Source organism: Struthio camelus, chromosome 15 (genome assembly GCF_040807025.1).
Source record: "Struthio camelus isolate bStrCam1 chromosome 15, bStrCam1.hap1, whole genome shotgun sequence".
NCBI lineage: Eukaryota > Metazoa > Chordata > Aves > Struthioniformes > Struthionidae > Struthio > Struthio camelus.
In genome coordinates, this window is record NC_090956.1 from 5,589,123 (window position 1) to 5,607,291 (window position 18,169).

The window sequence follows — 18,169 nt, forward strand, 5'->3', positions numbered from 1 at the left end:
AGCACGCTGTTCAGTGAGCCATGGAATTAATGAAGTACAATTATCTATGGAGTTGCTTGTGTCTATAAGATCCCCCCTATTCTCAAATTCCAATAACCCCAAACTCTTTCTCTTTGTTCAAAACTCCCCGGGGGGGGACCATTAGTCCAGTCCCACACACAGCATCAAGTCCCCTCCATGTCCCTGCATCTTCCTTCTCCATCAAATCTCCAGATTCCTCTGTACTTCTAAATCCCTGCTGTCAACACCTAGGCTTTTACGGGCCTACAAAAGTCAGATTGTTGCATGAAGTTCCTAATGGCTGTTTGGCCAACTAGTATCAAGACAGAGACAGGAGAAGCAGTAAGTCAAACAACAGATAATTGCCAACTTTGTACTTAATGGAATAAACAACATCAGTCCTCTATAGGACCCAGCCACCAGGTTTCAGAAAATTAAAACTGAGGCTTCTACCCCACTGCCAACTATGTTAAGAGTTATTAGCATAGCTTTGCTTCCTTGAGAAAACAGGCATAGAATCAAATAACATAAAAGCTAGAAGCAAAATCTTTTTGGAATACACATGGATAAAGATCCCCCTCAAAGAAGGAAAGTGTTATCTTCCTTGAGCCGGGTTCTGACCCTTGATATGAGAGAACTTGTCCAGACATGCAAAGCTGACAGATAAGCATCGCACCCTCCCCTCCCATTCCACTTCTCTGGGTGGCCGCCACATTTCATTCCTTCCAGGAGGCAGACGAAGCCCATAGGCTTTCATTCAGGGTGCTATCAGTGGCAGAACTGAGGCTTTGTTTATCTGTTTTAAAGTTCACATTTTTTTTATATAAAGTTGTTGCAAGCTTTGTATTTTTTTATTTATTATCTTATCTGTTATATGCGTGTTACAACTGCCAAGTCATTCAGTTTTAATAGTTTCAGTGTTTGCTTTGAGAAGCATGTTCTCCCTCTCCTTTACTCTGTGATATATTTTATAATATTTGGTGAACCTACAAATAGTTCTCACTTTCTAGTCCTATCTCAGTATTAAGTTATCTAATTCAAATATGCCTGTGTTACATATATATTTACACATGATGGAATACACTCTTAATGCATTCATTGCAGTTAATTCATTTTGGTCTTTTGAAGTATACAAGAAAATGCCCTAATGTAGACATCACAGAACTTAGAAAAGTGATAATCAAATTATTTTCCTGTCCCTATGTTAGTCTTAAACAAATTGAATTTTTTAACTAAATTTTATTAACTGAACTATCAACTTTAACAGCTCTTTGAAATTAGCTGCTGTGAAAACTTTCACCCTTAAAATAGCCCACATTTAAATATAGTCCTAACTCCTGACAAACTTCAAAGTTTCTCATCGGTAGTTTTACCAACAGTTCATATCATGACAGAATACTACCTCAAATGTGGTTGCTTAATATAGTAGCACGGAGTTCTTTTCATGGTTTGAGCTTTGTTGCTTCAATAAAAACATACCAACTTTAACACAATTTTTTTTTTTCAGATGTGTAACTATCAAAATAATGAGAAAGTCTACTACAATATTATTCAGTCGCAAAAGGAGAAGCTGCCTAGAATAAGGAAGCTTATTAAAAGGGCCAAGATAGTTAAATAGCAGGCTAGAGAAGGCTAGTAAGAAAAGGTGCTTTGAAATGTTGAAGTCCAAATTGCAGAAAGAGAAAAGGCCACAAAGTCTTCCATGGTAAGTGTAAAAATAGAGCAACGATGGCCCCAAAAAATGTCAAGAACAACTGGATAAGGATCCTCTCCTCCCCTCCCCCTAAAAAAGCACAGTCTAAAGGAACAGCTCGAAAAAGGTAGGGTAATAGCAGAAAAGATAAACTAATTCTTCACATCCGTATTAACAATGGCAAAGTCTAAAAGCTCCTCAAGCTACAAATCTTTTTCATGGGAAAGGTATCGGCAGAAACATTTTTTATTGAAGTATTAACAGAAAAGTTTTCAGAACAAAGCAACAACAGAAGTAGTAACAAATTACTAAATCCATACAGAATTAATGCCTAAGTTAAGACCATACCATGCTTTTTCAGCCCAGTAGGGAATTACGTGGTTTTGGCATATGGAACGCTTACCCAACAGCCATGAGGATTCTGTTCATTGTAGCTATCTAACGTAGAGCCAGGTCTGTCACATGGAGCTGGAAGCCTCGAGCACAGTTCTGACTGTCTAGAACAAACAGACTGTGTATATGCAGGTTTTATTCATTAAATACGAACAAATCAACTGCGATGAGGCCAGCATCAGATCTACTTTAGCGCATCTGGAAGTGTGTTTCTTGCCATATAAACATGAGAAAATCTGTGCTCTGTATGTTTTCCCATAGATGATAGGAGAGTCGACCAGGTAACACAGGAAACATTGTAAAATTAAGACATCTTACAACCTCTAGTATACGTTACAGAATCTTAGGGTCTCTCTCATGCCAAGGAGTAAAAGGTTTGTTCTCACAGGCCCATGCCTAAGACAGCGATGCTGATGGAAGGTCAGCCAGCTGAATGTCAATTCTCACCCCCCTTGGCTGTATTTCCTCCCTTCCTCCAGTTTTGCACGCAAGCATTGCAGTTATTCCTCTCTGCTGAAGAAACTTCTTGTCAGCATTTAAGTGTTACCCAATACACTTCTCTCATTGCGCTCTGCTTTGCTCTTTTCTGCATTGCCACACACCTCTGCTGTCCCTCATCTCCTTTACCAATGCCATTACAACCTTTCTTCAGAAGTCCTTTTCAACTAGGTGTCATTTGAATTGTATTCAAAGAAGAGATATTGCAGAAGTATTTGGAATAATGCACTAATCAACAGTGACTCTTGATGGAAAAAAGAAGTCACTTTATTGTGACAGAATAAGGAGTGTGCATTCCTTATTCTGTGTCACCTTGTTCTGAGTAGGGAGGAACGTGAAGAAAAGTATCACATTTAATATTTATAATGAAAAGTGAACAGCAAGCTTCTCTTTACAAAACCAAACTAGTGAACTGGACTAATTCAAGTAAATAAATATCAATAAATCTCTAGGTTTTCAGAGGATCCAGTCAAATACATGGAGAGTAATCCAAAGACGTGATCACTGATAGTTACTTTGATAGGAAACAATATTTATATTTTCAGGATTTGTTGAATAGCTCAAAACTGTTACAAAAAACACCTGCTAAATGCATTTCCAAAATATTTCCAAGAATTTCTTACATACTAGAAAAGTATTCCAATAGATAAAATAAAAAAGGTTCATGCCAATATAGTATGAATCACTCACTCATAGCTATAAGGCAGATGGAGGTCAATATGCTTACTATACAGTAATTTTAAAACGTGATCAGAGCAGTCAGCATTAGTAATCACATTAGGAGGTATCTGAAGATCCAGCAACTGCAATAATAAAATTAAATGATAACCTATTTCAAGGAAGTGCATTTCTACAAAGTTCAAAACTGAAGATTCACAAGCAGCATACAACCTTGGAATACAAAATCGTTTGCATATCATGCAAAAGTTGGTATAGAGAATATATGCACTGGATTTGATTCCTGTTGGTACCATGTAGTTTTTCTCATCCATCTAGAAATTTTATGTATTGTCATATACTATTATCTATATTACATTAGAGATAGCTTAAGCAGTAATTAATGCTCCTTTCACAATGAAACATGACTTTAGCATAAATAATAATGAGCTTTGACTGAATCTTTGATGTTGTACAGCTTATTTTCAGGTTAACCCGATATTTTAGAAGAATTATTTAAATATAGTTATTATTATATAAGTAATAAAGAGTAATAGAGACAAATAGCAGCTGTGGTCACTCTTCAACTTAATCTAAAACAGGAAAACCCAAAACAGCATAGTTTATTCTTTTTATTCATTTTGTAATCACTGATATAAAACATAATCAAGAGTCACTTTGAGTCTTGATGTCTACTTTTAGATGAGCTCCCTAACTTCTCCTCTACGCTAAAAATAGAGGTTTAATATTGACATCTTATCAACACCATCATCACAGTTGTAATGTTGAGATACTTCTTAATTAGCTGTTTCCTACAAAAAACAGATTGTTTTCTGATACTTTTCTTACAAGATTTTAAATCCACTAAAAAATGATACATGAAAACGATGAAGATAGCGTTAAGTGATACAACACTTTCACAACAAATGCTTAGCATCTACAGACAATGCTACAGCGATAAAGTGATTAAAATTCTTCTGTCTGTGAAGAACTGTAACAAAAAGACTTTCCGGATCTAAGTTTAGGATGTTTTGAGTACTTTACAATCCTGGAAAAATGCAATACATTTCAGTATCTGCCATGGCACTGTAAAATGTAAATAAAAGGGAGTTTCTTTGGCTTGTACAAGAACCTTAGTGAACGCTATTTGATCCAGTAAATATCAAAACAATTTATTGTATTAATGACGAACGGTTAAGGTGCCAAATGGCCAAAAGATTAAAAGATAATTTGAGGATTTTGCCTAGAACTTAAGAATTATATTTTGTAATGCGAATTTTATCAAACGTCCTCTATGAATTACTGGGACAATCTGATTACCTGATGTGGTGGATGGGGCTACAAGTCACCTGAGAAAAAGGACTGGAAGCTGCTCTTAAATCAGCTGCTCTGGAGAGTGGGAAAAGTTATCAGCATGAAAAGTCAAGGACAGAAAAAGTTCCAAGTCTCTCTGCATTGCCCAACAACCCAGTAACGCAGATTGTTGTTCCCTGAATTGCCTGGAAACATCTGGGGCTGCGTGATCAACAAACAGCCCCCAGAACAGGAAGGGAGTCGGGGAAAATAGTATTTGTGAATTCATCTCTGTGAAACAAGACATGGTCAGAAGTGATAGGAAAATAAATGGGCCACGACAGCTGGATCGCCACTTAAATTACTCTTTCCCCCCTTTGCTGCTGTGCAAGCTTACATTTGCAGACCAGTTTCATGCCTTATGTTCCACTTTTAAAGGGATATTTTAAAAGGATTAACTGGCACCTAATCTGAAATTTTTTTTTTTTGTTCCTCAAGAGATACATATTAGTTTAGTAACAATTTGCCTTTTTGTCAAGATTCTTTCAAGAAAATAAATATCCACATTCATCCAGAAAGACTTAAGTATCACAAAAACAAATTAATTTGAAAATTAAATTATGTAGTCCTTTCAGGAGTCAAAGCCTATAGAAATTTTAACTTGTATTAATAATACAAAGGGTACACATGTTCAAGTAAAACTAAAAGCATTTCCAGTACAAGTATAAGATAAATGACACTATCATCTCCAAGAGTTAGAGACCTCTCATCCTCCAAAACCGCCCCCCTGCCTAAATTATTCGGACTTATAGCAGATCACACATCCAAGTATGATCAAATAACAGGGACAGTTCTCTCCCATTCTAATATTCATCTTAACAGGTTTCCAGGGAAAGTCTACTTCTGGCAAAAGTGCACTAGCCTCATAGATGCCATGTAGGATACACCAGGCCACAGTCATACATGCTGCATTTGCCACACTGATGTCCAATGTCTCATCTTTAGAGCAGATTTTTCAAATGGGTTAATGGTAGATCATCACTGTATCTTACCATGTAGTTTGCTACATGTTAAAACCTCAGTGTTTTCTCCCTGCAGTCTACCAAGACTTCCAGAACCAGGGAGTAGACAGCATCACTTCAATTTAATATTTTTACCCAGTCCTTCAACAGGAAAGACTTCAACACATGTCCATACTTTAGCATAAAGCAGTTCTACTGTGGTTCTATTGTTACTCTTGCTCCTGTTGCAATATTTACTATGCCCATGAGAAAAAACGATTCAGTATCACCATAGATAAAGTTAAGATCGGCACTATTGCTCGATTTTCCACTCCTTCCTTTCATTTATAACCTTTTTCACGAAAGTGATCCTAAATTCTATTTTAGAAAAAGCCATCAGTGTCTGAGGCAATTTTTGTGTGTACTGGTTCCTTTTCTCCTATTGCAAACAGCAAGAATCTGAATAGTATTAAAATTCAATATATTTATCATTTATTTAGATGGAATAATTGGAAGTGGGAGATATCAATAAGATGACAAGATGACTTTTAGCTTGCATAGGACAGACAGAAGACCATGAAAAAGTAGCACATCAATATGAAAATACCTGCCCTTTAAATATGGAACTTAAAGGAAAGTGCACTACATTTCAGAGGGATATTGGTCTTAGAAACACTGATGAGAAACTGTCCTAATGCCTTTATTTTAAAAATGGCTCCAATAAAATTGTTGGCCTATGTTTAAAAAAATTTTTAAAGAAACTATAGACCATGTATGATGAATTGAAAAAACTTCTGATGAATGTAACATATTTGTGGATCAAAAGGGTTAACTCTTTGAAATAGAATTATTTTATAAAAATACTAGATTGAAAGCCTCTCTTCCCTGTCCAAACTACCAAGTGTTAAGGAACGCCCCAAAAGGCCTGCAGGCTTCGTAAGAATTATTTAATCCAGTTTTGTAGTGCAATCTTTTCAAGGAAGATATGCTGCTATTAAAATTAAGCAAACAACGTTTCATAGTTTATTACTCATGACTTTAATGTAAGAATTACACTCTTATATCATTGCAATCCATATCTTTGTATTATTCTGTCCTATAAAACAAAAAGTTAGTGTTGATCAATTTACCGCTTTGAATTATATTACAAAATTTGCCTGGAAGTTGGTTTTTATACTTTGATCTAAGACTATTACCCAAGTCTTGTACAATGTAATTAAATATATTAAACCAGCCCTTCGGGACCTCTTGCTCTAAAATGAAATTTCAGATCCAAAGCGTGCCTGTAACCTTTACTGTAACCATGTCTAAAATGCTTCTTGCAATTTCACAAGTAATCAGATCTCAATAGAAAGGCAGACACTTGTTGATAGGACTCCTCCTTACTGATATCCCCAAGGACAAATTTACCATATCATGACTGAAACAAATCCGACTTTAAAAATAGGGGCTCTGATATAAAGATATTATGAGTAGTGAAGTAATGCATCTGGCATACTTACGGTCAGTTACAAAGCATGTACACTGCTGCTGCTTTTTTGCTGGACCCACTGCCAGCTTGTTGAAAAACTTCATATTCAGTGACATACTACATTTTTATTCCATTTCAGGGTGATTGCAATATGCAAGTCAGCAGTCGTAAGTTAGTAATAAGCCAAAAGGTTGAAGCATTACTTTAAAAGGCCAGCTTTAAATTACCTTGACTTTATGGAGGATGTCAAATATTTTTTAATCTTACCTCTCTCAAAAAATAAAAATAATAATCACTAAATGAAAAGCAAGATTTAACTGTACAGATAATAGCCTGCGTGCCATTATGGGAATATGCAACTAAAATATATGCAAAACAGCCATATTCACAATGAATGTAAGCAAACAACAAAATATTAGCTCACAACGAAAATGCAGGAATCTGACACAGTAAATTTTTACCACATAGCTGGAAAACCAGACCTTCTCCCCCCTCATTAATCAATGTGCTCAATACAGCGTTGCTACTGTGCGCAGGATATGTGATTTCATCACATATAGGTACAGAAGTGCATAGGTACATAAGACGCCAGCTGAGAATTATTAAGCTCTGGGTTCCTGCATTCCCTGTGTAGTTCCCTAGACTTCTCCATGGAAGCACTCAGTAGAAGTTCTCCCTGAATGTGGACATAGCACTTGGTACCGCATGTCGGAACGTCAGTTCAGAAAAAGCAGTCTCATTGTCCTGTCCTGTTGCTCCTGTGCACTGTTAGTATACCCCCCTTCCCGTTATTTGCTGTCTCTGACGCATTAGAGTTTAACAGCTGTCAGTGGTTATTGATCAAATACATGATTTTGTAAACCTGGATATCGTCAGCCAGAAAATGGCAGGAGTCAGTAACCACTGCTCACGACTGTATACTTCACTTAACATGTTGTTCTCCTCATTAGGATGCCTTTTATAGGAATGACATTGAGCAAGAGAACATGTTCTGCCATCTGACAAATTTGGAATCCTGATCCTGATCCACTGAAACAGGATCATCAGCTTTCAAGGGCAGCCTACCACCTTTCTGCCTCCCTGCCTGACAGTTGCCATACTGATGTACTCCAACATTAGCAAATCACTTGGCTTCAAGGTGTTCCTATTCAAGGTGGCACTGTAATTCCATACGCACTGGTTGTACTCCTTGAAGCTCTAGAAGGATAGAGGTTGACTTCTCACCCAGAACCTTTTCTTTTTTGCAAGATAATTCTTTCACAGTCAGTGGGACATCTTGCATGTTTTAACTTAAGCAAGCGTTCAAATATTTTGTTAAACTGAATCTTTAGCCATCACTTCACTGTAACTAAAGGCAGAATATCAACCCCAGAGATATTTTTAAAAAGAATCCTTAAGTAGATTCAGAGAAAGTATTACAATGTAGATACTCTTATTCTTTCCAGCTAAGAAAACAACATACTATCTGTTCTGAAACACAAAGGTAACCAAGGAAGCGCTACGTCATTTCCAAAAGGTTCACTTTGCAAGAGTAAAGTGGCTTTTTATTACTATTTAATTTCATCCACTTCTGTGTATTTCATCTTGGAAAGCAATACTGCATAGCACCAAAACATTTCTTACGCATAACAGGCATGTAACAAGAATTATAAATGAGATACTAAAGAAAACACTAATTTCTCCACATGATTATTTTCAAAGGCCATATCTATTTTCTTCATTTATCCAAGCCTGATCCTACCTTGTCCAAAATATCTCATTTATTTGGTTTTGCTACGGACTAGGAAAAGCTACAACAGTAGTGTAATTTGATCTCCCTAGGAGATGAATCAATCTGTCAAGAGCATCACCAATTTTAATTAAAAAAACATTGATTAATAATACTAAGCATTTTAATGCGTAACTGATTTTTTTTAACTTATGGATTATGGCAAATGTGTTACCTAAGGAATAGGCTTACAATGTACCTGTATAAATACCACAATATGATATCAATGCATAATTTCAAAGTGCCCACATATGAGGAAGGCATATATAAATAAATGGATTTGTTGCATTACAGTCAGAAAACTATACAGTCAACATGCAGTGAGCCAATATGTTCAGGAAAATAACTAATTTATGTCAAGCATATAAACAGCAGCAGCCACTCAAAACCCTCTTGCCAAACCTGACAGCTCGATTATGCCAGCCACTGTATTTAGCAACCAGGGGTACAGACAGTCTTTCTTATTTTGCATCTTCCAATGAAGAGTCAGAAATCATTCTAATTTCTCTAACCCTGCCCATCCTAGTGAACCGAAATTCTTAAATACACCAATTAGAAGAGTTAGAAATAGGCTTTTTGGTCCCCTAGTTCACTGCCCCTTGAAGAACAAAGCATTAGAAGAAACAGCATTTTACCTGAGAGCCAGTGAGCCAGGTTACTCCAGTATTTGCAGTTACACCTTTATATATGAGATTAATATGAGCATTCTGCCACATAGAAAACAACTTTACTGACATGACATAACTCACTAAGAATTAAAGACCTGCCTGAAATATCTTGTGCCTCTTTCTTAAAAATTCATTAAATGGGTTTAAAAAGTGACTATAGAGTCTCAGACTTTTTTTCGTATCTTCCAGGTTTTTTTTTTTTTTTTTTTTTTTAAAAACACTCACATGATAACAGCAGATAACAAGAGACAAAAATTAACTGTGTTTGCTCCCTCTATGTAACTTTGTACAGGTCAAAACCTCTCTGTTTCATTTACCCATCTCAAAAACATGAACAATGCCTAACTTCCTCCTGGGAATTGTGTGGAGGCCTAGAATATTAATCTTGGAAAAGTACCTTGTACTGTTTTCAATTCAGAGATTTCAAAGCATCAAGTTTTATCTTGTGAATCTACTCCTTATTGCCTCTACATTACCAAGCTCGTACAGAATTAACTACGATCATTTAAATCGGTACAGCTTCTAATAACCTTACATACCTCAGGAACTAAAAAATGATGATAAAGGTAAAATAACTTAAACCAACATTTCAGGTTTTCCTACTTACAGCTGTAAAATGTATTGCGATATTACACAGTCCATCCATTTCTGTAGTGCCAGTGCTGTATTTAACATTTACAACAATCTCTTCCATAGCCTTCTCTGTCTAGATGCAGTGCTTAAGGAGGCTTCTAAGAGTGATGATCCATTTCATTACAGAAACCTTACCTAAAATGGTTACAAAGCAGCCCTACTGGGGGAGCTTGTGTCGATTTTAAAAAGCTTTTCTTTACGTTTTTATGCAAAAAATATAGGCATCACTACAGAATGTACAGTATTTTTCCAGTTGTTATAAAAATTAATGGACTGATGTTCAGAGCTAAAGAACAACAACAATTAAAGTAGTTAACCAAATCCTGTTGATGCCCATCATAAGCAAATACAGTGGGAATATTTTAGATTAAAGGAGTAAGAAAATCCTTAGGTGATAAGTAAATACAGTAGGGATCTGTTAGATTAAAGGCAAAAAAAAAAACAAAAAACCACACACACACCCCCGCAACACACCCTTAAAATTTACCAGAAATACTTATGTTCTGAAGAGAGCTCAAAGGACTAGAAAATCCTGAAGTTACTTGCACAGAAACTGCTTGTATTATATTTGTTTTCAGTAAACCCAATAGACTATGAAATGAAGCAGAAAAAATACTATAAAAAATAAACCCCACAATTAAGCTCAACATTCACAATACATATGGACGAGCTATGAGAAAATTTCATGGCTTAAGCAAGCATTAAAATAAGCAGACGACTTTTTCAAAGCTTAGTTAAAACATTTTAATACTTCTGTTGTTTCATTCATCATCTTCTAGCTGTATCTTTCTCAAAATTCCTATGATTTCTGCATGAATAGATCATGAATAAGCTGTCATCGTCTGCATTCACACCAAGTAGGCCTTTATCATGACATCATTAAAGTACCTTAAGTCTATCCCGATAACCTCATGGATTTTCCATCCCTGCTTTTTGCTAGAGGTCAGCTTAGCTAATCCTCTTCAAATGTCCACCAGAACATATGCATATGAAAACATGATTAAGTCCATTTTGTACTACATCATGAAAGGGATTTATTGGTTAGAATCTAGCAATCTGACAAGAGCCCCTAAAGTCAGTAATGTATTTACAACAGAGATCTGAGCAGTAAGTCTGCTGAAATTACAGACCATCATCTGTGCAGACGTGGTGGACTGAAGGGCACTGTAATAGATCTTTCTCAATAATCATGTATTTTGATCTAGCAATGAACAGCAACTAAATCGCACTTTTCCACTGACATGATTCATTGTGCTAAAACCAGTTTTAAAATGCAAATCTGCCTTTATAGAAAACATTAAGAAAGAAATCAGGAGAATTTCAGAAATATACTCATCAGAAACATGGATAAATTTTTTGCTATAAAGTCAAGAGTTTTGAAATTAGATTTAATAATAGAAGCCTTCAAGAATAAGTGAAAACAATCTAAAGCTATTCATTCTCCTGAAAACTACACAGGAAGGCATTCATCTAAGTTTGCTGTGATATACTTTAAAAGCAGGCTGAAGGTAATGACAGTTAAAACTCCGAAAAGCTACTCTACGTCGTTCTATATTGTTTTACTGAACCCTTGGGAGTATGTCTTTCTGTATGTTTGAGTGATGCACACAGCTTTGACGACACTTCAATTATCTCTGGCTGAAATTGAATCTGTTAAGAACACTGTAAACCGAATAATCCAATTCCTTCTAATACACCAGACTGAATCCCTGAGCCCTAATGAACGTTTTTCCTCCCTCCATTCCCTTTCCCTAGAGCTAACTAAATTGTTGAGTCAAGAACCTAGCAATTACGTATCATTTAAATATTTTTAGTTTATACGCATTTATCATTCGCAAGTGAGGACATGATTGCCGTAAGCTTCCCAACAATGCAATGTAATTTTAATTACCAGAAATCCAACGCATTAGGTGAAGTAATGCCATCAATATCTAAAACAATGAACTCAATGGGTCTAGCAATATTGGAATTACTGGGAAACATGGTTTATAGTACCAGCTATGATTTTTTTAAATTCATGTATCTTTACGTACTCTGTATTTCGCATACAGAAATTTGTATTAAAAAGAACACAAAAATAATGTCCAACAGCTTCACTTCCTTGTTAGCATATAACCTCCAACAAACCTGAGTCCTAAATACAACACAGAGTCAAGAACTTGATAGTCTGGAGGAGGAGACTTCATATTACTCAGCTGGACAATAAACTTCACAAAACTGGACAGGACCATGAGCAACCTGAATTAACCTTGAAGATAGCCCTACCATGAGCCTAGAGTTGAACTAAGTGATCTCCAGCAGTTTCTTCCAACCTCAGTTACTCTACAGTTCCTACACTTTGAATCAGAATTTCTTGTCCCAGTTACACATAATGGCTAGGAAGAAATACTTCAATGATATCTTAACAGAGGATCCTAGACAGTTCTACGCAATATACCTTAAACTGCCATTACTTTTATATCTTTTGTATTCTGACATTAGAAAAATGTTAATTAAAATTCTAAAAATAATGTTTACCATGATCCTCTGTACACAACACTGCTATTAATACACAAAATCACTAGGTATTTATTTTTCCTCACAACTGAAAAACAAGACGAGGACCTCTAACTAGATCTTTATCTGTTCAGTTGAAGAATTTATTTTAAAACAGGGTTAGTCAGTGATCTCAATATCTTTGAAAGAAATCAGACGTGCCTGAGGTTTGTGAAAATACTTGCCAACTGTTATCAAAGTAAATATACATGTAGTGAGTCAGTCCAATCTTCATTAAACATTATCCATACTAATTTATCTAAAAATAAACTACACAACCCCAGTAAGTGGCTTATCAAAAATGAAATGCATAGAATTTAGAATATCACATATTTCAAGTTACTAAAAGCCATTTTAAAAGGTTGGGATCTCAAAAAACATTAGCTTTTCTCCACGTTCCTCATTCTTACAAGCTTAAGGATACTTCCCAGTGTATGCAGTTTGAGAAGTAAAAATCAGTAATTTTTAAGATAAGTAGTAATACTGCATCTGGGACACAACATTGGCTACGAAATTCAAAATTCTGAAAATCCAAATTGAATAGTATGAAAGCTGACAGAAATCTGCTCTCTTTACTGTTAATTTTCTACTTCAAAACAATTATGCAGTAGCATTCTACAAATATCCACAGCCAGAGGATGACAAGACACACCTGCGACACTAAGGCTGCAACACAAAGACAGAGGCAGTTTCTATTTGAAATTCAGCAAGAGTTGGGCGATTTCACAGCACTGCTCTGGAACGTTCTCATACACCACTACTACTTCAGCAAATCCTACAGAGTGTTGTGGGATTTCAGATTGTTTAGAAATGGAGGAAATTTACTGACACAAATTACTGTAGTTTCTCTGAGATCACTACAGATTTAAGCAAAAATAAGAGCAAACTGCAATATTAATTTTTAAACAAGATAAATATATAATAATATAAAAATTGATGATATTTTAAATACGACATGAACTTCTCCAGGAAGTAAATCCAAACAATATACAAACATCTGATCTACAAAGCAAATATTAGTTGGACCAACAGTGATTGAAAAATATTGTCTTCCCTGAGCTACAGTTTCCAAACTTTGATTCTGTAAGAACTTCAGGACACCTGAACTTGCACTTTATAAGCAAGTTTATCTCTGCTTCACAGATTAAAATTCTCATCTTTGCTTTTGGTAATTCTTTGGCGTATTTTAGTGAGAAACACATCTTTCAATGAACCTTACAACCTCTATCACCTGAAAATTAAAAATGCAAACATTTTAAACCTGTCTAAGAGATATTGCAACCTCTTCCTCTTAGACAAACTGAAAAATTTTGATCTTTATCTAATGCTGCCATTAGGTAACCTAGGTGAATTTCATATTAGTTGAAATTATCCCATCATCTTAATAGGAGTGCTCTTCTGCAAAAAAATTTCAAAAAAATATCTTTTCCACTTGCTCTTCAATAGTTAGTTTAATAGTTAATCTGATAATACAACATAATTGAAACAAAAATGCCACAGTATGGGGGCATTAGTTCCCAGTTTAACAGGGCTAGTGAACTCCAAAGCACAGGCAATGATCAGACACCGAGGACCATGCCCATGCTTCTACACGCTCTATTAGCTCTGCTTTGACAAATGAGTAATGTCAATAATCTCCACAAGGAGGCATATCTAACCTTCTTCACAAAGTGGACCTCGTAACATACTTTGGTTACTCTTTACCCAGAGCTAATTTTCTCAGCTCTTGCTTCCTCATTTCTTAATTTACCTTTGCAGAAGCAGTCTGCTTTTGCACAACTATGCTTTACCTACACTTCTAAGCAGCCTTGAGATAGCTCTCAAAAATGATGTCCTTTAGGACTATCCAATCTGTTGTCACATTGGTGAACACCAGTAATTTTTCCAGAGAACATTCAGGTAACTCTTTTCCCTGAGGAACACATTAAGAGGCAACAAAAGGACTGCTTTGTCATCTTTGGGATGAGACTTAAAAATTAAGCCCCAGAAATTGATGCCCATTAAATAACCTGGGCGGTTGGGGGGGGAGGGCGAGGGCAGTCAGTTTTTAATAACTGAATGGTAGCCTAGTGAATTAATATCTGGTGCATCTAACATTTCAGGGTTTGCTTGAAGCTCAGGACACAGCCTGCAAGCACTGCTTTAGTCAGACTCACCACCTCCAGGAATATCGAGTACTTTGTAATTGCCAGATTCATCCTGACTCATCCATGGTCTAATATCAGACAGGATTAATACTTGCTTAATTGCTCTCACTTCAAAATCTCAATACATACTCTAGTCATTCAGTCTGGACAGGCAGTGTTCAAACCAGCTCCCTTTAAGAGGGAAATTCAGTTCTGAACACCCACTCCAGCCATTGCCCATATTTACCCCTGTTTGGGTTTACATTGGCCCTTAATGGCTTTATCTGAACCTAGGCACCCTTGGGTATTTAATGGTGATCATCCCCAAACTCCCTCCTTTCTGAATCGGACTTAATCTGCCAAAGACCAAGGACCAGAACTGCGCAAGCTCTATCAGTGGTCTCCCTGACTACGACTCTAGGTTCTTCTTGAATCTAGGGGGTTGCCAACACTTATTTCATCTTTGCTCATATTCACTCTGCCAGCCAACCACTCCTTATCCAATCAGAACTGCTCCCTTTATACAGCTGACTAACACTTCATTTAAAATATGTAATTCATCAGATACATACACTTTAAATTATGTGATGCTTTACATACCACCTTCTTTCCACTGAGACCATGTATAGAATACTATTAATACAGATGAAACCTACAATAGTAAGTTATTCTGCTTAAATACACCTATGAGATAAAAATCTTCATTTTCAATAGTTCTGTCACACAACATAGTGTCACATACCTAAATTCCCCCTCCAGTTGTCCCAGGTTTTCAAAAGAAACGAAGGAGAATTGGGTCTTTCCCATGTAGTTCTGAAAAATCTTCCCTCTGGAATTTCTGAGAAGTGCTGAATTTACTTCCCTGGCTGCTAAACCCCTTCCTCCTCAAAAGAGGTACAAAGAGCAAACTTGCATTTTTGCTTAAAACTGCCCTCACAGTGAACTTGGAAGAAGTCACCCTTGGAATGAAAACACAGACCAAATTCCATGTTCTTTCAGTTCCTAAACTATGGTGGCTGCCCTGCTATTTCAGTTAGATGAATATTCTTCAGTTTCTTTGGAAATCTACTGTGTAGCTTTGCTGTACATTATTATCAATCCTTAGAGACAGCAGAATTTTAGCTCTCAGTGAAGCGATGCTTATTTACTGCTCAGGCGTATTTCAGAACGGAAGGCATTTATATATTCAGCATTTCATGGTCTTTCTGTGGCTGTCCCTACTACATATGCTGAAGGATTTCTAGTGTAGGACTTGTATTTTATTAGAAATAGTATCCTTTTAATGAAAATGTTAGGTCATATATTTAAATCTCAAATGTAAAAGACAATAAATTACCAAGTTCTAACATAATAAATATTCCATACAGAAAAATATAATTGAAAAAACATTAATTTCCTCCCTTATTTTTCAAGTCAGAGAACATTCAGAAATATATAGAAATATACAGTTTGTGCCTGTTATCTACAGTTGTTGAATTACTTGAAATATGTTTAGATCGTGGACAGGAGTATCTTCAAACATATAATATTTACAAGAAAATAGGGACAACTGGAGAAGTAGATAAAATATTTCTCCTTATTTGGAAAATTGTTGAAAAGATCTTATCACCATTCAGAAACAACGAACAGTTGTTACTTCAACTGCAGTGAATTTCAGTTCTGTTGTTATCTTTCTGGAATTTGAATTGCCTCAAATATTTAAGGCTATGGTTTGGAAAGACAATAGTATTTTACAACCAGAAGACACATTTTCAGATTATGTTTTTACAAATCTGATAGAAACAAGGAGGGAAAAAAACCCAAAATAACAACAAAAAATATAATACCCTAAAGGTTCAAGTCTCCAAATAAAATATCTATTGAGCTGTGGGGCGTAACAGCACCAAGCTTTGAGGATCACTTTCTTTAAATCAATTATGATCAATACAAGGCAGATGGCTAGCCTGTCACCCCGCATAGAGCTGTCTGTATGATAAGGTCACTGCATCTGTCATTGGGAAACTACTGCAAAAGCCTCACATCTAAAACTCTCTAAACTCATAGCCCATCTATTTGAGGAGAGTGCATCAGGGACTAAGATGTGCAGTTGAAGGAATTAGATGGGGTTACCACATTTGACAGTGTTTGTCAAATCATTATTATTATTTTTTTAAACCTTCGTGGAGAGATGCAACAAAACTGTGTTGTATTATCCCTCTAGTCAAAAGAAATTTTTAATAGCTTTCTCTTTCTCCTCAAGGTGGCCTTGCTTGAGCAGGGGGGTTGGACTAGATGACCTCCAGAGGTCCCTTCCAGCTGCAACTGTTCTGTGATTCTCCTGTGGTATTTTCAAGCACCATTTTATACAATTTCCCAGACTGCATAATTTTAAATAAGCACCACACTATGTATCAGTTATTAGTAAAGTAGTTATTACCATAATTAAATGTTGTTTCTTTGAATGGACATATATTGCAAGTTCATACTATATCATAACTGGTACTGTACAACAAGCTGTAAAATAATCTCTCCTGCTGCTTCTGAAACTCACTCTAGAATAGTGATAATTACCAAGTTATATTACTTTTATTATTACTTTTACAGTACAGACGGTGATATACATACTGTATTGCTACGAGGAAAAAAAATGAAGTGAAAATTAAACTTTTAAAACCAAGTACGAAAACAGTCTTCCAGTAAGGTTTGTAAACACTCAGATGTTTTCTGTGCTGTTAAAATGTCCATTTTGATTATATATACCAAATTATAGCAGATTAGTCTGCTATCCGGAGGCTAAATCCATTGTTCGTTTTTTTCTGATGGCCTCACTTAGTCTTACTTGCTTCCTTAATACCACAAGCAAAACTAATAGAACTGATATGACACCACTGAAAACAAACTGATGTATCTGTTTTTTCCTAAGCTCTAGTTTAGAATAAGTAGCTCTGTGTTGTTTAATAGCCTGAATACTCATAATTTATTAAACATTTTAAAATATTCAAACATTGTTTGAATGGGATACCTGGCACATAATTTACATAAAAGAAATTTCTCACTAAAACTAGCTTTTCCATTTATGTTTTTTTCAAACAAACAATGAAATCAAGAAATTAGAACTATACATCCTCTATCATTAATAAAAGTCCTCACTATGTGTGAAGAAAATTAGTCACACTTAAGTACATGTAACATTTCTATTTGAAAATAAAGCAAGTATTTCTCCACTTAGCTAATAAAGTTATGTCCATTACTAATTGCATGTTCAATACCATACATGTATTGAACTATATGCTTTTAATAGCAAAGTAGGCACATTCCATACTGAATGGGCTTGTGATACAAAGTTTCTCAGATTTTCAGATATTGCAAATTTATTAGATTTATAACCAGCAATAAAATATTACTGTTAAACATTAAGACACGCAAAACAGGCAGTTTTAAAGCAAATGCGTGA

At 35.7% G+C, this 18,169-nt stretch overlaps 1 protein-coding gene across 5 annotated transcripts in view; it reads right to left on the reverse strand.

Annotated features, from left to right (window-relative positions):
* Positions 1-18,169, reverse strand: part of SDK1 (sidekick cell adhesion molecule 1) — a 430,635-nt gene that overhangs the window by 323,029 nt on the left and 89,437 nt on the right. The window contains exon 1 of one of the 5 annotated variants that reach the window (XM_068908488.1): positions 15,479-15,624. The exons of the other annotated variants lie outside the window; for them this stretch is intronic. The gene's annotated coding sequence lies outside the window, so the exon portion shown is untranslated. Of the gene's footprint in view, positions 1-15,478; positions 15,625-18,169 lie in introns of those variants that run through there. 5 annotated transcript variants of the gene reach the window in all.